Genomic DNA, 22,451 nt, shown 5'->3' with positions numbered 1-22,451 from the left:
TTTTATCATAGGTACACTTCAACTGTGAGAGACGGAATCTAAAACAAAAATCCAGAAAATCACATTGTATGATTTTTAAGTAATTAATTTGCATTTTATTGGATGACATAAGTATTTGATCACCTACCAACCAGTAAGAATTCCGGCTCTTACAGACCTGTTAGTTTTTCTTTAAGAAGCCCTCCTGTTCTCCACTCATTACCTGTATTAACTGCACCTGTTTGAACTCGTTACATGTATAAAAATAAAAGAAACCTGTCCACACACTCAATCAAACAGACTCCAACCTCTCCACAATGGCCAAGACCAGAGAGCTGTGTAAGGACATCAGGGATAAAATTGTAGACCTGCACAAGGCTGGGATGGGCTACAGGACAATAGGCAAGCAGCTTGGTGAGAAGGCAACAACTGTTGGCGCAATTATTAGAAAATGGAAGAAGTTCAAGATGACGGTCAATCACCCTCGGTTTGGGGCTCCATGCAAGATCTCACCTCATAGGGCATCAATGATCATGAGGAAGGTGAGGGATCAGCCCAGAACTACATGGCAGGACCTCAATGACCTGAAGAGAGCTGGGACCACAGTCTCAAAGAAAACCATTAGTAACACACTACGTCGTCATGGATTAAAATCCTGCAGTGCACGCAAGGTCCCCCTGCTCAAGCCAGCGCATGTCCAGGCCCATCTGAAGTTTGCCAATGACCATCTGGATGATCCAGAGGAGGAATGGGAGAAGGTCATGTGGTCTGATGAGACAAAAATAGAGCTTTTTGGTCTAAACTCCATTTGCCGTGTTTGGAGGAAGAAGAAGGACGAGTACAACCCCAAGAACACCATCCCAACCGTGATGCATGGAGGTGAAAACATCATTCTTTGGGGATGCTTTTCTGCAAAGGGGACAGGACGACTGCACCGTATTGAGGGGAGGATGGATGGGGCCATGTATCGAGAGATCTTGGCCAACAACCTCCTTCCCTCAGTAAGAGCATTGAAGATGGGTCGTGGCTGGGTCTTCCAGCATGACAACGACCCGAAACACACAGCCATGGCAACTAAGGAGTGGCTCCGTAAGAAGCATCTCAAGGTTCTGGAGTGGCATAGCCAGTCTCCAGACCTGAAACCAATAGAAAATCTTTGGAGGGAGCTGAAAGTCTGTATTGCCCAGCGACAGCCCCAAAACCTGAAGGATCTGGAGAAGGTCTGTATGGAGGAGTGGGTCAAAATCTCTGCTGCAGTGTGTGCAAACCTGGTCAAGAACTACAGGAAACGTATGATCTCTGTAATTGCAAACAAAGGTTTCTGTACCAAATAATAAGTTCTGCTTTTCTGATGTATCAAATACTTAATGTCATGCAATAAAATGCAAATGAGTGATTTTCTGAATTTTGTTTTAGATTCCGTCAGACTTCCACATGCATTGTAAGTAGGAAAACCTGCAAAATCGGAGGTGTATCAAATACTTGTTCTCCCCACTGTATATATAAAACATTTCTTACCGAACCTTTCCATAAGTCCACACAAGTTTCTTCGACTGTCTTCTGACTGTAATTAGAGCGATGTTGATGTCGTGCCGTGATGCTAGCAGATTACAGATTGCCTTTGCCAATCGCTCATCATCTTCATGAATATAAGCAAGTGATGTCTGCTAAATAATCAATTTAGGTTTCTCCAGAAATAATTCTAAATAACAAACAGGCTTTATTTACAAATGAGTGAGAATGTCTCACCCCATGCTCAAGAATTGCCTTTTTCTCACTCACTCTAGGTTAAATGAAAATGAAATCTCCAAAATATCATTACTTTTTAAACAAAGCCATTATTATTATTATAAATTAATTTAGAATTCTATAAAAAAAACTAGATATTCTCAGATATTTTCACAAATCCTAACGGAAAATGCCCCTTAGATATTAATGTAGAGTCCTCCAATGCTCTGAATGTAATTATTGTCAGAGAGTCAAGTCAATAAAAAAAATATTTTTCGATATATTGTAGGCCTACCATAGGCAAAATGAGTCTCACTAGTGTTTAAGTAACGTGCTGTTAAAAATGGTGTAGGTCTTATTTATCTAAGGAGCATCTAAAAGTTAGAAGCAAAAGCCTACAACTATTTTAGCACCGTTATGTGCTGCTCTGAGGCAAGCATGGGGACTGGTCTTGATAAATCAATGAGATTTTTATTTTCACTTAATCTCAGTTTGGGTATTGGTTAGACAAAAACTAGAAAATTAGGGTGCAGAAATGTTATGCTCTTAGTGTAACCTTTATTTAACTAGGCAAATCAGTTATGAAATAAATTCTTATTTAGAAGGACAGCCTAGTCCTTCCTCATGCCCTGCTGGGATTCTTTAGCTAAATAGCCCAGTATTGTACTGCCGTCCGTCACGTTGTACAGCTCCATAATTTCCGTTCCAGCAAGTACCAATCAAACGTTTGGACACACCTACTCATTCCAGGATTTTTCCATATTTTTACAATTTTCTACCTTGTAGAATAATAGTGAAGACATCACAACTATGAAATAACACATATGGAACCAGTTAAGAACAAATTCTAATTTAGAAGGACAGCCTACTCCTTTCTCCCCAATGGGGATTTGAACCCCGGTCTCCTGCGTGCCCCACATTCTGTAGTACAGACAGGGCCTGCTCTCCCTTATGTAAGGAAACAAGCACTTTCCCATGTTTACTACAGTATGTATTGTAGACTGCACAGTATCCTAATAAACAAAAACACATTTCGTTCATAAAATAATGATAAAAAAATATTCTTTCAAAATGCAGATGTTGATTTAGTTATGGATCCATAACGAATTTCTACGGGAATAAATTTAACTGATTTACAGAAATATTGGAACAAAGTTGTCTATGAAGGCAAACAATTTAGAATCCTCCAATCCTGTAGCCTACTCCCGACGGTCATGTTGTACAACACCATATTTTCCATTCCATCTTAACGGAAACCCAGAGGGTTTTGTTTTTCTCTGAATAGAAACACCATAATATTAATCAAATGAATCTCTTACCTCCACCCGACACGCAGGCGTCCCATCTAGACATCTGGAAATGAAAATGCGCTACGCTAAATGCTAATAGCACTCGTTAAAACTCAAACATTCATTAAAACACACATGCAGGGTACTCAATTAAAGCTACACTCGTTGTGAATCCAGCCAACAAGTTAGATTTTTAAAATGCTTTTCGGCGAAAGCATGAGAAGCTATTATCCCGCAGTAGAGGTAAACAAAATAATTAGCATAGTCGGCGCTACACAAAATGCAGAAATAAAATATAAAACATTCATTACCTTTGACCATCTTCTTTGTTGGCACTCCTAGATGTCCCATAAACATCACTATTGGGTATTTTTTTCCGATTAAATCGGTCCATATATAGCCTAGATATCGATCTATGAAGACTGTGTGATCAAGGAAAAAAACAGCGTTTTATAACGCAACGTCATTTTTTTTTATTAAAAAAGTCGCCGATAAACTTTCACAAAACACTTCGAAATACTTTTGTAATGCAACTTCAGGTATTAGTAAACGTTAATAATCGATCAAATTGATCACGAGGCGATGTATATTCTATAGCTGTATGTCTTGAAATAATGTCCGGATAAATCTCAACCAAAATATCCGGTCGGAGACCAGGAGGAAATGGGCTGTCTCTTGTACGTTTGACCAAGAAACAAATCCTAGGCAAATGACAAGACTGTTGACATCGTGTGGAAGCTGTAGGTATTGCAACCTCGGCTCCAGTTAATGTGGTTTCTATTCAACAATACATTCAAGTGGCGCATTGATATATTTTCCAGTTTTCAGTGATCAGATTTTCCTGCGCTTTTCGATGAAACGCACGTTCCGTTATAGTCACAGCCGTGATTTAACCAGTTTTAGAAACGTCTGAGTGTTTTCTATCCACACATACTAATCATATGCATATACTATATTCCTGGCATGAGTAGCAGGGCGCTGAACTGTTGCGCGATTTTTAACAGAATGTTCAAAAAAGTAGGGGGTAGGATCAACAGGTTAAGCCAAATTTCTGAAAATCATTCTCATATACTATGTAATTACAAAAAAGGTTTTGAATTCTCTGGTAATGCCAATACAGAATACTATCAAATGCTTCTGAAAGATGCCCTCTGGTGGTCAAACTAGCAATAACTTGCAGTGACAGAAAAAATGGCTGAAAATTAAATGACGTGCCACAGAATGCTGCGGCAGTGTGACACAACTTTTAAAGGATGAACCACTGTATGTGTCCCTTTTATTTGTCACAAAGATAATCCTTTTGATAATGCAATATGACATCTGTGCATCAACATAGGTGAACATTTATATTACTGTATCCAAAGGATTATCTTTCTGACAAATAAAATGTTCAGAGGTTCAGAGGGCTGAAGTCCATGTATTTTGGAGATGAACATAGTTTTGGCATAGTTGAATGCTGTGTTGCGTAATCAAAGGAAAGTCCTGTGGATATCCCACAAATGTCATTTTGAGTGAAATGCTCAAAATGGTGAGATGCTCTCATGATTTCTTTGGATTAGCTTGACATCACAGTTCTGGAGTTGTGGTCCTGCCTTATCTGTCACACTTTGAGAGTGGACACTATTACATCTATTCATATTCTTTATCCCATCTCTTTCAGTGGCAGAATGATCTATTCTTTGTCCTCACATTTTCCGTCCTCCCATCACTTTTCACTGGGAGTTCAATCCATCTCATCATGTATCCCTACCTCTCTCCCCTCTTCTCAATCATTCCTCCTCCATCTCTGTTTATCACTCTCTCCCTCTCTCTTTCCACATTGTTCGCCATAATTTCTCCTGCATCCCTTTCTCTCCCCTCATTCTCCATCATTCTTCTCTTTCTATCACTCACCCTCGCACTCCTTTTTCTCAGTGATACTGTTGATCCCTCTCCCCATGCTCTGCTGGGTCTTAGACACCCACCGAAAACACACTGCCTTACTGGCAGCTTTTTTACGCCACCCACTATAAACCATTCAATCTCTATGGACAACTCTGGCTGCTTCCTCTCATCTATCTCTCTATTCCCCTATCTCTCTTAGTCTAGCTCCGCTACTAAATCATCTGCCCTCCTTCATCCCGTTCACTCTATTATTTCAGTCTCTGAGCGAGAGAGCAATAGAGAGAGACATTTTGCTTGCTTTACATCAGTCATTTCCTTGGGATTGTACTGTACAATTCCTTTAATTATTCTCTCTTAGACTGATTATTTGTGCTAGAGATCACAGTGTCAGCTGATTCTGTTAAATGGTACAGGGAAAGTAGTACTAGAAACCTCAGCTCTTTCCATGACAGATGGACTTACTATTTCCTAACCATCTTAAATAAGCATGCCCCTTTCAAAAAATGTAGAACTAAGAACAGATATAGCCCTTGGTTCACTCCAGATTTGACTGCCCTTGAAAAGCACAAAAACATCCTGTGGCGGACTGCAATAGCATCGAATAGTTCCCGCGATATGCAACTATTCAGGGAAGTCAGGAACCAATACACACAGTCAGTCAGGAAAGCAAAGGCTAGCTTTTCCAAATAGAAATTTGCATCCTTTAGCTCGAACTCCAAAAAGTTTTGGGACACTGTAAAGTCCATGGAGAACAAGAACACCTCCTTCCAACCGCCCACTGCACTGAGTGTAGGCAACACGGTCACCACCGATATATCCATGATAATCGAACATTTCAATAATAATTTCTCTATGGCTGGCCATGCTTTCCTCCTGGCTACCCCAACCCCGGCCAACAGCTCCGCACCCCCCGCAGCTACTTGCCCGAGCCTCTCCAGCTTCTCCTTCACCCAAATCCAGATCACAGATGTCCTGAAAGAGCTGCAAAACCTGGACCCATACAAATCAGCTGGGCTAGACAATCTGGACCCTCTCTTTCTAAAATTATCCGCCGCCACTGTTGCAACCCCTATTACCAGTTTGTTCAACCTCTCTTTCGTTTTGTCCGAGATCCCTAAAGATTGGAAAGCTGCCGCGGTCATCCCCCTCTTCAAAGGGGGTGACACTCTAGACCCAAACTGTTATAGACCTATATCCATCCTGCCCTGCCTTTATAAAGTCTTTGAAAGCCAAGTTAATCAACAGATCACTGACTATTTCAAATCCCATCATACCTTCTCCTCTGTGCAATCCGTTTTCCGAGCTGGTCAGGGGTGCACCTCAGCCACGCTCAAGGTACTAAACGATATCATAACCGACGTCAAAAAAAGACAGTACTGTGCAGCAGTCTTCATCGACCTGGCCAAAGCTTTCGACTCTGCCAATCACCGCATTCTTATCGGCAGACTAAATAGCCTAAGCTTCTCAAATCACAGCCTCGCCTGGTTCACCAACTACTTCGCAGACAGAGTTCAGTGTGTCAAATCGGAGGGCCTACTGTCCGGACCTCTGACAGTCTTTATGGGGGTACCACAGGGTTCAATTCTGGGGCCGACTCTTTTCTCTGTATATATCAACAATGTCGCTCTTGCTTCTGGTGATTCCCTGATCCAACACTACGCAGACAACACCATTCTGTATACATCTGGCCCTTCTTTGGACACTGTGTTAACTAACCTCCAAACGAGCTTCAATGCCATACAACACTCCTTCCGTAGCCTCCATCTGCTCTTAAACGCTAGCAAAACAAAATGCATGCTTTTTAACCGTTCGCTGCCCGCACCCGCTCGCCCGACTTGCATCACTACTCTGGACGGTTCTGACCTAGAATACGTGGACAACTAAAAATACCTAGGTGTCTGGCTAGAATGTAAACTCTCCTTCCAGACTCATATCCAACATCTCCAATCCAAAATCAAATCTAGAATCGGCTTTCTATTTCACAACAAAGCCTCCTTCACTCACGCAGCCAAACTTACCCTAGTAAAACATACTATCCTACCGATCCACGACTTTGGCAATGTCGTCTACAAAATAGCTTCCAAAACTCTACTCAGCAAATTGGATGTAGTCTCACAGTGCCATCCGTTTTGTTTCCAAAGCGCCTTATACCACCCACCACTGCGACCTGTATGCTCTAGTCGGCTGGCCCTCGCTACATATTCGTCGCCAGACCCGCTGGCTCCAGGTCATCTATAAGTCTATGCTAGGTAAAGCTCCACCTTATCTCAGCTCACTGGTCACGATAACAACACCCACCCCTAGCACGCGCTCCAGTAGGTATATCTCACTGGTCATCCCCAAAGCCAACACCTCGTTTGGCTGCCTTTCCTTCCAGTTCTCTGCTGCCAGTGACTGGAATGAATTGCAAAAATCGTAGAAGCTGGAGACTTACATTTCCCTCACTAACTTTAAACATCAGCTATCTGAGCAGCTAACCGATCGCTGCAGCTGTACATAGTCCATCTGTAAATAGCCCACCCAATCTACCTACCTCATCCCCATATGGTTTTTATTTACTTTGCCACTCTTTTGCACACCAGTATCACTACTTACACACCATCATCTGTTCATCTATCACTCCAGTGTTAATCTGCTAAATTGTAATTACTTTGCTACTATGGCCTATTTATTGCCTTACCTCCTAATGCCATTTGCACACACTGTATATAGACTTTATTTTTTTTCTATTGTGTTATTGACTGTACACTTGTTTATTCCATGTGTAACTCCGTGTTGTTGTTTCTTTATCTTGTCCAGGTTGCAGTTGTAAATGAGAACTTGTTATCAACTAGCTTACCTGGTTAAATAAATGTGAAATAATAAAAAATAAAAAAATTATTCATTCCCCCCTCATGTTGAATTAGGTTATTATTTTAGAGAGAACACCTTGACCTGCAAACGCTATTTGAATTAACGGGATATCAACAGGATATCATTTCAGTATCATATATATGTTTACTCCCTGATCCTGGGATTGCCATAACGGAAACGGAAAAGACAGGCTTTCAACAAATCTCTGTTTAACTTTTCTCAACATTCAATTAAAGAATCACCAAAAATGATTTTTTTTCCTGACACTCAATAAAACTTATGTTAATCTTTCTAGCGGGAACCCCTCGTCAACATTCCGCTGAAAAGGTAGCGCGTGAAATTCAAAAATATTTTTTAGAAATATGTAACTTTCACACATCAACAAGTCCAATAAAGCAAATGAAAGATAAACATCTTGTTAATCTACCCATCGTGTCCAATTTAAAAAATGCTTTACAGCGAAAGCACAACATATGATGATGTTAGGTCATAGCCAAGTTGAAAAAAAAACACAATTTTCCCAGGCAATGATAGGAGTCACAAAAAGCAGAAATATAGATAAAATGAATCATTAACCTTTGATGATCTTCATCAGATGACACTCATAGGACATCTTGTTACACAATACATGTATGTTTTGTTCGATAATGTGCATATTTATATCCAAAGATCTCAGTTTACACTGGCGCCTTACGTGCAGTAATGTTTTGATTCCAAAACATCCAGTGATTTTGCAGAAATACTCATAATAAACATTGATAAAAGATACAAGTGTTATTCACAGAATGAAAGATAGACTTCTCCTTAATGCAACCGCTGTTTCAGATTTTTTAAAAACTTTTTTTAAATGCATCTGACCGCCATTTTGGAGTCAACAAAGTTAGAAACAACACCATAAATTTCAGATTTTTTAAAAACTTTTTGATTTGTTCCAAAACTTTCCTTATGGCGCAAAGACGGTTGACATCTAATGGAAGCTGTAGGAAGTGCAACTTTATCCATATCTCAATGTGTATTCGGTAGGCCAAGCTTTGAAAAACTACAAACCTCAACTACAAACTACAAACCTCGTCCCACTTCCTGGTTGGATTTTTCTCAGTTTTCGCCTGCCATATTAGTTCTGTTATAGACATCATTCAAACAGTTTTAGAAACTGCAGAGTGTTTTCTATCCAATACTAATAATAATACGCATATATTAGCATCTGGGACAGAGTAGGAGGCAGTTCACTCTGGGCACGCTATTCATCCAAAAGTGAAAATTCTCCCCCCTAACCCAAAAAGGTTCAACTTTTTCCCTTCACTCAATGAAGCGTTGTAGAGCTTAATTCACAAATTAAGTATTTGATGTAAATGACAATAGAAGCCTATTAACATCAAGCGATAGCAGTCTTTGACTGATGTGAGCTATTGTATTGGTTGTCATAACAGCAGGAAGCAGACAGTAAAGCCTTGTGTAAAGAGAGAGAGAGAGAGAGTGAGAAAGAGAGAGTGGGAGAAAGAGAGAGAGAGAGAGAGAGAGAGAGAGAGAGAGAGAGAGAGAGAGAGAAGGGAATGAAGAAAGAGAGCCACTGTCGTCCCACCACACCGCAGCCCTGTCACCGCCCCTGACTGACAACTGGCAGACAACAATGCACTCTGGGTAATTAAAAGGAAGTACTGTCTTCACACTGGACTGGGTGGGGGCTGGAGAGTTGGGGAGAAAATGCATCTGGCTGGATTAGACCATTCAGCTCTAAATCCCCACAAACATCCCCCTCTCGTTGATCACCCTCTCATTGATCTACTGGTTTGGCCTGACGCCTAACACTCCTCTCCTTAGTGTGTGCATTTTTGTGTTGTTCATTTGTGTGTGCGTGTGCGTGTGATAATACCCAACCACTCTGTGTTGATGAAGGCTGGAGCCAGTTAAAGGTATTTTCCTCCCAGAGAGAGTATAATATACTGACTCTGATGCACAACATTAGACCAGCCTGATGGCTACTCATTTCTGAGGGCCTCTCATTTTGTCCTCACACCTAATTAACTGAAGTTGTTAACTGACGTCGTTATTTAAGCGGAAAATGTCCTTGGCTAGAAGGGTGTGATTAGGGACGCACAATTCAAAAACAAGTGGTAGAGGCTATTGTTGAGTAGACTGAGAAAACGGAGTGCTTCAGAGATGGACTTCAGCCCATAAGATGAGAGGAACATGCTGCTTTATATTAAATCATACATCACATCTATGGGCACATCCATCAAATGCCATACCAAAGGTAGACATCTCACACTGCCCTGTCTAATTTAAGGATCTGTCTCGAGATAAAAGGCAGAAAGGGAGAAAAATACATAACTACCCCCTACAGATCTGATGCCTACCATCTCTTCATGAAAGAACCTCCTATCGCCCTGTGATTATCAGGTGTAACTATATCTGAAAGCAGGGAAAGAACTGTAACATAGAACTGTAATATAGAACTGTAATATCATTCAATCAAATCAAGGAGTACGAAAGGCAAATTTAAGACTTAAATGGAAATCCCCCTACATCCAAATAGAATATAGAGTATGCCGTTCCAGATATATTGTTAGACATGAAGTATTGCTGTCAATGAGGTATGTCTCGGAAAGCTTCTGCTGCAACTATGGGAAATCTCATGAGACCCACTTTTCAATCTCTTTGAAATGCAAGCTGTGGAGTCAGTCAGACAGAGGCTGCTTGGGAATGCAGCACTGTGGGCCCCCATAGGCAGCAATAGAGTGACATGGCAATCAAGGCAGCCTATCAACAGCCACCTTAAGGATCTGGGCCTGACCCTACAGTAATTACATGGGCAGCAGTGGAGGCTGCTGAGGGGAGGACGGATCATAATAATGTCTAGAACGGAGCGAATTGAATGGCATCAGACACGTAGAAACCATGTGTTTGATACCGTTCCACTGATTCCGCTTCTGCCATCACGAGCCCGTCCTCCCCAATTATAGTGCCACCAACCTCCTGTGATGGGCATCTACACATAGGGAGCAGCTGGAGTAAGGGGGATGTAATTGGGGTGCTCAGTGTGTCTACAATCCTGTCCCTGACATCCTTGGAGAGCTCTTTAATCTTGGCCATGGTGGGAGTTTGGAATCTGATTGATTGATTACTTCTGTGGACAGGTGTCTTTTATACAGGTAACAAGCTGAGAATAGGAGCACTCCCTTTAAGAGTGTGCTCGTAATCTCAGCTCGTTACCTGTATAAAAGACACATGGGAGCCAGAAATCTTTCTGATTGAGAGGGGGTCAAATACTTATTTCCCTCATTAAGATGAAAATCAATTTATAACATTTCTGACTTGCATTTTTCTGGATCTTTGCTGTTGTTATTCTGTCTCTCACTGTTCAAATAAACCTACCATTAAAATTATAGACTGATCATTTCTTTGTCAGTGGGCAAATGTACAAAATCAGCAGGGGATCAAATACTTTTTTCCCTCACTGTACTTTGGGGCCCTGATTTGTTAGTATGCCCCAATGCTGTCATGCCTGCTCCCACTCCCCCTCACTGGAGCTTGAGGGCGCCAGGCAGCCCATCATTACGCACACTTGTCCCCATAATTACGCGCATCAGCGCTTCAATGGACTCACCTGGACACCATTACTTATTGATTGCCTTCCCTTTATCTGACTATTCCTCACTTTCATCCCCGTGTCAGCATTAATGTTGGTGTATTCTCCCTGTCCAGACGCTGTCCTTGTTTTTTGTTTCATGTCAGTTAATTACTAAATATTCACTCCATGTACTTGCTTCTCGTCTCCCAGTGTCTGTCCTTACAGAATGCTGACACCACAATATTGGAAGCATCAGGGAGTTTTTAGTTTTTTGTTGGTGATGTCGGTTCCTGGTGCCGCTGCCGAAGGAACCGGGGATGCCTCAGCGGGCTCGTCAGGCTTCCATGCCTTAGCTGGCTCGAGAGGTTTTCTTGCCTTGGTTGGCTCGGCAGGCTCCCATCACACGTTAAATATTCATTCCCTGTGCTTTCTTCTCGTCTCCCAGCATCTGTCCTTACAAATACTTGGTTCATAATTGGACAAAAAGCATCAGGAAGAGGAGAGTAAATCAGAAATCAACCCATTATGTTTGACATTCTTCCAAGCTTCTCTCATCCACCAATTGGATGTTGCTGTGAAAACTGTGAAGATGTCATTCTGCTTTCCTGCTATTAAATGATGCGTGAAGGTCCTGATGGAGGCTGAATTAATAAGCACGCTCTCACTTTGATTAGTGTTAATTAAAATGGCATTGATAAAGATTCCCAGTATGGTTCTAGCCTTTGTGTATTCTCCTGTTAGCAGATATAATTGAATGATTGTTGGTAAGAAATAATTAACTTAAGGCCACACACTCCACTTCTTGGAATAGAGAATTATGCAGAGCTGCTTGGAAGAGGCTCTTAGAGAATGAATGTATGTTCTGCGCAGACACTGTTTCTGTAGGGGCAACCATAAATATCTCTGGTCTCCTTATCAAATCTGTTACAGACAAACATATGCTGGCATCATTGGCACAGACTCTTCCTTCAGTACCACCTTGTGACTACACTACATATTTTAACTGTGAGTCGCTTTGGATAAGCATTCGCTAAATTACAAATACATTTGAAAGTCTGAAGAGGGTTTTGTATGTCGGAGTCAGAGAGACACTGTTACTGTTTAAGGAGGGATGGAGGGAGAGAGAGAGAGAGACAGAGAGAGAACAAGAGAGCGGACAGCATTAGTAGTCTGTCCATGGCACCAGGACCTGTGCTCTGTCATAAATTGGAAATGACAACTTGATTCATGCCGGTGATATATTTTACCGTCCGACCGGGTGACATTCTTATCATCTAATATCCGAGACTTGCTGTAGCGCTCCAGAGACGCGATGGGATGAAAATACTGGGTCCAGACGAATGAAGTAGATCGAAAAGCAGGCCTAGAATTCATAGTTTAGTATAAACATGAGTGGGTAGACCAGCTGTGCATGTGAAATCAAAGAAAATATAAGGGGGTCTTTAAAACCTGCCGATACACTGTGAAGGAAGTACAGGATGTTTTATTACATCAATAGAGTAAAAGCCTCCAGCTAAACATGTAGGTAACAGAGACCTTCAAAACCTTCTCTCTCAGCTTAGCTATACTGTATATTCTGGAAGTTTGAACTCTCATTATCTGGTATGGTATGTTGGATGTAAGCTAGTTGAGGTGAAATAAGCCATGGACAAATGAGAATGGGGAACACTGAAACCACAGGAGGCTGGTGAGGGGAGGACGGCTCATAATAATGGCTGGAATGGAGTGAATGGAATGGTACCGAACACATGGAAACAACGTGTTTGATGGGTTTGATACCGTTTCATTCATTCGGTTCCAGTCATTACTATGAGCCCGTCCTCCCCAATTAAGGTGCAACCGGCCGCCTGTGACTGAAACGTTCAGACTTCAAAAAGACAATCACTTTTCTGGCATTGACCTATAAAAGTTGGAGTTAGTTAGGGAGAGTTAGTTAGGGAGAGTTAGTTAGGGAGAGTTAGTTAGGGAGAGTTAGTTAGGGAGAGTTAGTTAGGGAGAGTTAGTTAGGGAGAGACAGAGTCCAACTCAGTGTGCCGATTGTTATTTTATTCATTTCTATGAACAATAGAACAGGACAAACAAGAACTGCTGTATTGCACCAGCGGGGCCAATTTGGAAACATTATTTTATCCTTTAAAATAAAGTGAAAATCTGTGCTTATAATTCAAAACAAATCATTTGATCTCAAGAGCCACTCCTGACAAAATGAAAAATACTTACTAGTACAGGCAAAACATCTCAGGAAATAATTGCACTAAAGCTAAATATATTACAATATATAAATATAATGCCTCTTAACTGTAGTGTCTACACACACACACACACACACACACACACACACACACACACACACACACACACACACACACACACACACACACACACACACACACACACACACACACACACACACACACACACACACACACACACACACACACACACACACACACACACACACACACACACACACCTCTCTCATCTCCCTTATGAGCTCTCTTATCCCCATGTCTCATCGGCCTCTCCTCCACCTGGCTCTCAGGAGAGAGAGATGCATGTGGACTAGTTTAGGCAGTGTGTTTTAACTAGCCCATATGTTCACCGGACGGACTACTGAACCCCCGCAGTCATCAATTAGTGTGGGCACACACACACACACACACACACACACACACACACACACACACACACACACACACACACACACACACACACACACACACACACACACACACACACACACACACACACACACACACACACACACACACACACACACACACACACACACACAACCCTCATCCCCACCCAGCCCTACTCTGACAAACACATATTCTGATTGTTCGAAGAGCATTTTGCATAGATAAACATCTGGAGGCCTGGGTGATGGAGAACTAGCAGCAACCAAAACACATGTCCAGAAAATACCCCCTCCGGTGCCATTACCAACCCCCTGTGCTGTGCAGTCCATACACAGCATCACACAAAGAGCTCCACCAATAAATGAATGAATGACATTTTATTTTCATGTCAAATCGTCCTTTCACAGTGAGAATGTACTAGGAATTATCACAGGCACCATCTCAGTGCTCGTGGGTAGAGGCAGGCAAGCTGCGAGCACCCTGAACACATCCCATTATACTGCACAGCTGAAACACCATACCTGTCCTGATAACATCACAGCTCTGTACAATAGGCTTGCTCTGTCTCACACTCTCTTACACACACACTCTCTTACACACACACACACACACACACACACACACACACACACACACACACACACACACACACACACACACACACACACACACACACACACACACACACACACACACACACACACACACACACACACACACACACACACACACACACACACACACACACACACACACACACACACACACGCTATTTTCTCACCACTGCTCCATCTCTCATCTTTCGCTTTACACCCACACACAAGCACACACGCACACACACTCTCTCTCTCCCTTGCTCCATGTCGGTGCTGGAGGCTGACAGGGGTCCTGTTAGTCGCTCTGATGAACCTGGGAGGGGAGCTGTAGCGGTGTCTGGGCGGTGTTGAGGCGCTGAGCAGGCTTACGGCAATTACCCTGTCCTGTCCTCCTCTCCGTGCCAGACCCTGCTGCTGCTGACACAGCCAGGCACAGGGACAGCCAGGCACAGGGACAGGACATGCTGTGCCAGCATCTCTTTTCTCACTGCACTACTCCCAGAGAGGGTGCTGAAAAGCTGCATAAGATAGATGCTCTGTGTGAAGATAGACGCTCTGTTACGACAGCAACACATGCACACATACCGTATAAAGTCATGGGTATAATCAATTATATACTCTATTTGTGCATATAATCAACACACACACACACACACACACACACACACACACACACACACACACACACACACACACACACACACACACACACACACACACACACACACACACACACACACACACACACACACACACACACACACACACACACACACACACACACACACACACACACACACACACACACACACACACACACACATACTGTATTTGTGCATATAATCAACACACACACACTCGTCACAGTGATATGTCAACCTGAGTTCAATACTTTCAGAGCCATGAGCAGGGTAAAGTATTTCCAGTGACCCTCTCTGGACCTAACCTGACAGTAACCTGTGGCAGCTCCAGGCTACTAACTACCCAGCATGGTGCTCTGCTGGTAAGGAGCTGTCGCTGCTACATCTAACTACCCGGCATGGTGCTCTGCTGGTAACGAGCTGTCGCTGCTACATCTAACTACCTGCAATGGTGCTCTGCTGGTAAGGAGCTGTCGCTGCGACATCTAACTACCCGGCACGGTGCTCTGCTGGTAAGGAGCTGTCACTGCTACATCTAACTACCCGGCACGGTGCTCTGCTGGTAAGGAGCTGTCGCTGCTACATCTAACTACCCGGCACGGTGCTCTGCTGGTAAGGAGCTGTCGCTGCGACATCTAACTACCCGGCACGGTGCTCCGCTGGTAAGGAGCTGTCGCAGCCTCATCTACCTACTTATTTCCAACCTCTGCAGAGCAGGAGACCATAAATAAATGATTAAACTTGTCAGATCCACTCAAGCCTGATCCTTCAGGAAGTGGCTTGAGAGGAGTGGTGGTGGTGAAAGCGGGGAAAGGGGGTGGTGGCGGGGGACACCAGAGGATGTCCACAGGTTAGAGGTGGGAGGATTAGATGGAGGGCATGGGTTGAAGGTGGAGAAGGGCGTTACAAATGATATCTGTCTTTTTGAGCGATACAATGAATGAAGCATACTTTATTTGATCTATTGTATTTTACCCTTATTTTACCAACTGGGAACACATTTACTTTTAAAACAATGACTTAGGGATAAGCTGCAGGGGAGAGGAGGCACGCACACACACACACACACACACACACACACACACACACACACACACACACACACACACACACACACACACACACACACACACACACACACACACACACACACACACACACACACACACACACACACACACACACACACACACACACACACACACACACGAGAAAACATTAGGCTGCCCCTCTGCCCACAGGCAAACAGATCCGTATGTGTCCTTGAAAACTGTTCAAAGAACAGGCCTTAACCTTTAACACGGTCTCTGTTTGACTACAACATGCTTCAAGCCAAGACAGCGTTATGGGGAGTGCGTGAGCGTGTGCGATTGTGAGACAATGTTGGATGAGAAAGATATAGTGTGTGAGTGAGTAATGTGTGTGTGTGTGCGGTATGTGTGTTTGGTAATGGAAGGGTGTGCATCGAAACACCCTTTTTGACTCCAAATGGCCATGTTACTATGGCAACAAGCTGGGTGAGGCGAGGGAATGTTCTCAATAGGAGAGTTCTGACACTGTGACGTGATCTGAATGCTCCCGCATGATCAGTCGGACTCAGAACGATGTCTGTTCAAAAGAAAAGCCAACTTCCTCTTGGGTTTGGGCAGACTTGTCCTCTGATTTAGCCCAATAGACAGAGAGACTGGGGAATATTAGGCAACACTGGAACCACAGTGTGGGATCTAAATGGTATCATGAAAGTGATGTCCATCGGTGATTAGGAGAGCGTCAGGACTGGTTATATCAACGACTGACAGGAACAAATCAGGATGTACATATTTCAGGTTTAGTTGATAGGAAACTATGTATAATCTACAGCATTAGCAGGGTGAATCAAGTCAAAAAATACAAAATAATCAGCTCAATAATATCACTATTGTACATCCTCTATGGGTATCACATGATAACGCCATATGCACCAGCTTAAGCAGCCTTGGATTTAAAGTGGACTTAAATATATGCTGATACAAACACGTCAACAAGCACAGATTGGCACGGCACGTTGGGTAGAATAATTGGCACAGCTCTGAATGAATATTTTACTATCTTCTGGACTGGTTCCCTCTGCTGAACGAGGGGGATCCGCAACACACTTCTACTGAGAGCTCCGTCTCAAATCCCTGACCATTGTTTTTAATGAGTACACTCCATACGTCTTCTTGTGTGTGTGTGTGTGTGTGTGTGTGTGTGTGTGTGTGTGTGTGTGTGTGTGTGTGTGTGTGTGTGTGTGTGTGTGTGTGTGTGTGTGTGTGTGTGTGTGTGTGTTCGTGGGCTCCCTTAACACAGTTGACAGCCATTGATACAGCACCAGCTTCACTGAGTGTGACTGGTTGTCACGGTGGAAGGGGACATTAATTCATTGGAGACTGAAGGAAGGGGACTGGCTTTCCGCCGTGACGGATCGATAGAAGGAGGCGTTAGGGAGAGACACCCTTTGGAAGACACCAAGACAGCAGCCAGCAAGCAGATATTGTAGGAACTCTTCAAAGAGCACTCAGTGGAACCTTAAAGAGACTGACTGGTGGGCAGCTGTCTGACTTAAGAGGAGGAGGAAGGAGGAGGAAGGAGGGAGGAGGACTGAGACGAGCCGTCATATCTAGCTGGCTGGCGTGATTAATGTTGAGATTGCAGAGGGAGGCTGTTCTACTTTATGAGGCCCCCGTCAGCTTTTACTGCCTGAAGTGAAGGGCCATGCAATCTGTCCTAAGATGGAGCCATCATGGAGAGATAGGGGGTTTGCATTCGCGGCTCGGGTTCACTTCTTGTCTTGTTTCTGCTTCGAGTTTATCCTCCATACACAGTACCAGTCAAAAGATTGGACACACCTACTCATTCAAGGGTTTTTCTTTATTGTAGAATAACAGTGGACATCAATACTATGGAATAACTCATCTGGAATCATGTAGTAACCAGACAAGTGTTAAACAGATTTAAAATATATGATGTATGTGAGATTCTTCAAAATATCCACCCTTTGCCATGATGACAGCTTTGCAAACACTCTTGGCATTCTCTCAACCAGCTTCATGAGGTAGTCACCTGGAATTAATTTAAATTAACAGGTGTGCCTTGTTAAAAGTTCTTTTGTGGCATTTGCTTCTTTCTTAACACGTTTCAGCCAATCAGTTGTGTTGTGACAAGGTAGGGGTGGTATACAGAAGATCGCCCTATTATGGCAAAAACAGCTCAAATAAGCAAAGAGAAATAGTCCATCCTTACTTTAAGACATGAAGGTCAGTCAGTCATTACAGAAAATGTCAAGAACTTTGAAAGTTTCTTCAGGTGCAGTCGCAAAAACCATCAAGCGCTATGATGAAACTGGCTCTCATGAGGACCACCACAGGAAAGGAAGTCCCAGAGTTACCTCTGCTGCAGAGGATAAGTTCATTAGAGTTACCAGCCTCAGAAATTGCAGCCCAAACAAATGCTTCACAGAGTTCAAGTAACAGACACATCTCAACATCAACTGTTCAGAGGAGACTGCGGGAATCAGGCCTTCATGGTCGAATTGCTGCAAAGAAACCACTACTAAAGGACACCAATGAGAAGAAGAGACTTGCTTGGGCCAAGAAACACGAGCAACAGACATTAGACTGGTGGAAATCTGTCCTTTGGTCGGATGATCTCCGCATGTGTGGTTCCCACCGTGAAGCATGGAGGAGGAGGTGTAATTGTGTGGGGTGCTTTGCTGGTGACACTGTCTGTGATTTATTTAGAATTCAAGGCTCAATTAACTAGCATGGCTACCACAGCATTGTGCAGCGATACACCATGACATCTGGTTTGCGCTTAGTGAAATATAATTGGTTTTTCAACAGGACAATGACCTAAAACACATCTCCAGGCTGTGTAAGGACTATTTGAACAAGAAGTAGAGTGATGGAGTGTTGCATCAGATGACCTGGCCTCCACAATCACCCAACCTCAACCCAATTCAGATGGTTTGGGATGAGTTGGACTGTAGAGTGAAGGAAAAGCAGTCAACAAATGCAGAGCATATGTGGGAACTCCTTCAAGACTGTTGGAAAAGCATTCCAGATTTGTTTAACACTTTTTTGGTTACTACATGATATGTGTTATTTTATAGTTATGTTGTCTTCACTACTATTATACAATGTATAAAATAGTAAAAAAGAAAAAAACAACCTTGAATGAGTAGGTGTGTCCAAACTTTTGACTGGCACTGCACATGTATCAGCTGTATCTGGAGTGACACTGTTAATCCGATTGTTTGAACCTTTCTAATACTGATCCATCTGCACATTATATAAGTTAAGAGGTGGAGTATATTATATACTGAATAAAAATATAAACACAACATGCAACAATTTCTAAGATTTTACTAAGTTTCCGTTCATATAAAAACATCAGTCAATCGAAATAAGTTCAATAGGCCCCAATCCATGGATTTCACATGACTGGCAATACAGATATGCATCTGTTAGTCACAGATAACACAGATTTAAAAAAGTAGGGTCATGGAGAGGGTCGTGGATCAGAAACCCAGTCAGTATCTGGTGTGACCACCATTTGCCTCATGCAGCATGACACATCTGTTGATTGTGGCCTGTGTAATGTTGTCCCACTCCTCTTCAATGGTTGTGCAAAGTTGCTGGATATTGGCGGGAACTGGAACACGCTGTCGTACACATCGATCCAGAGCATCCCAAACTTGCTCAATGGGTGACACGTCTGGTGAGAATGCAGGCCATGAAGGAACTGGGACATTTTCAGCTTCCACAAATTGTGTACAGATCCTTGCGACATGGGGCTGTGCATTATCATGCTGAAACATGAGGTGATGGGGCGGATGAATGGCATGACAATGGGCCCCAGGATCTCGTCACGGTATCTCTGTGAGTTCAAATTGCCATTGATAAAATGCAATTGTATTCTCACAACGTTGACATCAGCAAACCGCACGTCCACGCGGCACCATGCACGTGGTCTGTGTTTGTGAGGCTGGTTGGACGTCCTGAAAATTCTCTAAAACGACATTGGAAGCGGCTTATGGTAGAGAAATTAATATTCAATTCTCTGGCAACAGCTCTGGTGGACATCCCTGCAGTCAGCATTCCAATTATAAGCTCCCTCAAAAACTTGAGACATCTGTCACATTGTGTTGTGTGACAAAACTGCACATGTTAGAGTTGCCTTTTATTGTCCCCAGCACCTGTGTAAATATCATTATCTTGGCAAAAGAGACACTCTCACTAACAGGGATGTAAACAAATTTGTTCACAACATTTGAGTGAGGTAAGCTTTTTGTGCGCATGGAACATTTTTGGGATCTTTCAGCTCATTTCTTCAGCTTATTTCAGCTCATGAAAGACAGGGCCAACACTTTACGTGTTGCGTTTATATTTATGTATATAGTTGGTCTTTGAAAGTGACAGGCAGTGGAGCTGTCAGATGAGTGGGGCACGGGGGGAACTCAAGGTCTGTATTGTTCGTTAGTTCTCCGACAGGTAGCTATAGCAACAAGAGAGAGGAGCCAGTGTGAGTTTGCTCTGTGTGAGAGGAGAATGAGTCGAGTGTTGCCCGTGTCGAGGGAGTGAGGGAAGAGGTAGCACTTCTCTGAGGTCTCAGAGGGAAAGCAGTGTGTGGTGTTTGTTTAAATTGGACCAGTCTGGTCTCCTGCTGGAGGTTGAGTGGACCAAGGGACCTCAGGGCCAGTTATTGTAATGATGAGAAACCGATGTGTGAAGACTAGAGACAGAAAGCTGTCAAAAAATGCCTTAGCAGGAAGTAGGAAGTAGCAAGTAGGAAGTCATTAAAACAACAGGTGGTGTGGCATCCTTCTCATCACTTTCTTGTGTCTCTCGCTCCCCATCTTGCTATCTTTTCTTTCAGTCTCATCTTGCTCTATCACCCCTTACCTGAATCCCTCCCATCTCTCTCCTTTCTCTTCCTGTTTCTCCTCATCTCTCTCTCTCTTGCCCCTTACCTGAATCCCTCCCATCTCTCTCCTTCCTTCCTCTTACTGTTTCTTGCCCCTTACTCCTCATCTCCCTCTCTCTCTTACCTGCCCCCCATTACCTTCCTCCTGTTTCTCCCATCTCTCTCCTTCCTCTTCTCTCTCCTTCCTCTTACTGTTTCTCCTCATCTCCCTCTCTTGCCCCTTACCTGAATCCCTCCCATCTCTCTCCTTCCTCTTACTGTTTCTCCTCATCTCCCTCTCTTGCCCCTTACCTGAATCCCTCCCATCTCTCTCCTTCCTCTTACTGTTTCTCCTCATCTCTCTCTCTCTTGCCCCTTACCTGAATCCCTCCCATCTCTCTCCTTCCTCTTACTGTTTCTCCTCATCATCTCCCTCTCTTGCCCCTTACCTGAATCCCTCCCATCTCTCTCCTTCCTCTTACTGTTTCTCCTCATCTCCCTCTCTTGCCCCTTACCTGAATCCCTCCCATCTCTCTCCTTCCTCTTACTGTTTCTCCTCATCTCTCTCTCTCTCTGAATCCCTCCCATGCCCCTTACCTGAATCCCTCCCATCTCTCTCCTTCCTCTTACTGTTTCTCCATCTCTTTCCTACTCATTCATTCTTAGGTTGTTTTTTTCACCTTCCAATCAAAGAGGTTCTTCTAATCTCTCCCTCAATTACAAAACAGTCTGCAGTAGTGATTGATACAGCAGCATCTCCTATATTGGAACAGTGAGTTCTTTTTAGGTTTACTTTATGTTAATTATATTCCTCTGACTCCCTTCTCAGAGTGCTACTTAACGAGACTGCTCTGCTTCTAAATGCATTAGGGAAGGTTTCCAATTATACGATGCAAATACAATTAATAACATTCTTTGTCAGATAAATGACACATATCAAACCAAGGAGAGAGAAAAGGCACCAGGTTAGTTAGAACTCCTCTGCTCATTTTAATATTTGCATAACCCCACGTTCCTACTCTACAATAAATAGAGGTGTGATATCGTGATCGACCAAAACAAAAAGGAACGATCGTGACTAGTAGAGTACTTGTCTTGTTTCTAGGGCTATTAGCGTTTGGGCTATTTTGAAAGGATCTGTGTATAATCAGCCTACACAACACATTATCCAGTGATGGGAGTGGTAATTATGGGCTCTAATAGGGGCCAATTAGGCTGACTCTTCAAGCTTTACACTGTAATGCTTGGTTTCATTCCTCTATCCACAGTGGCATGTGGATTATCTGTACTGTGAGGGCTGCTGTTACTGTAGTAGAGATGGAATAATGTGAAGTTGGTTAAATCCT

The 22,451-nt window shown here is 43.1% G+C and overlaps 1 protein-coding gene across 5 annotated transcripts in view; it reads right to left on the bottom strand.

The window, feature by feature from the left end:
- LOC124008634 (beta-1,3-galactosyltransferase 1-like) overlaps positions 1-22,451 on the bottom strand; it is a 130,202-nt gene that overhangs the window by 8,035 nt on the left and 99,716 nt on the right. The gene's annotated exons all lie outside the window — the stretch shown is intronic.

This window comes from Oncorhynchus gorbuscha, linkage group LG21, assembly GCF_021184085.1.
Source record: "Oncorhynchus gorbuscha isolate QuinsamMale2020 ecotype Even-year linkage group LG21, OgorEven_v1.0, whole genome shotgun sequence".
Lineage (NCBI taxonomy): Eukaryota > Metazoa > Chordata > Actinopteri > Salmoniformes > Salmonidae > Oncorhynchus > Oncorhynchus gorbuscha.
Note: the sequence above shows the minus strand (reverse complement) of the source record. Positions and strands in the feature narration are given on the sequence as shown.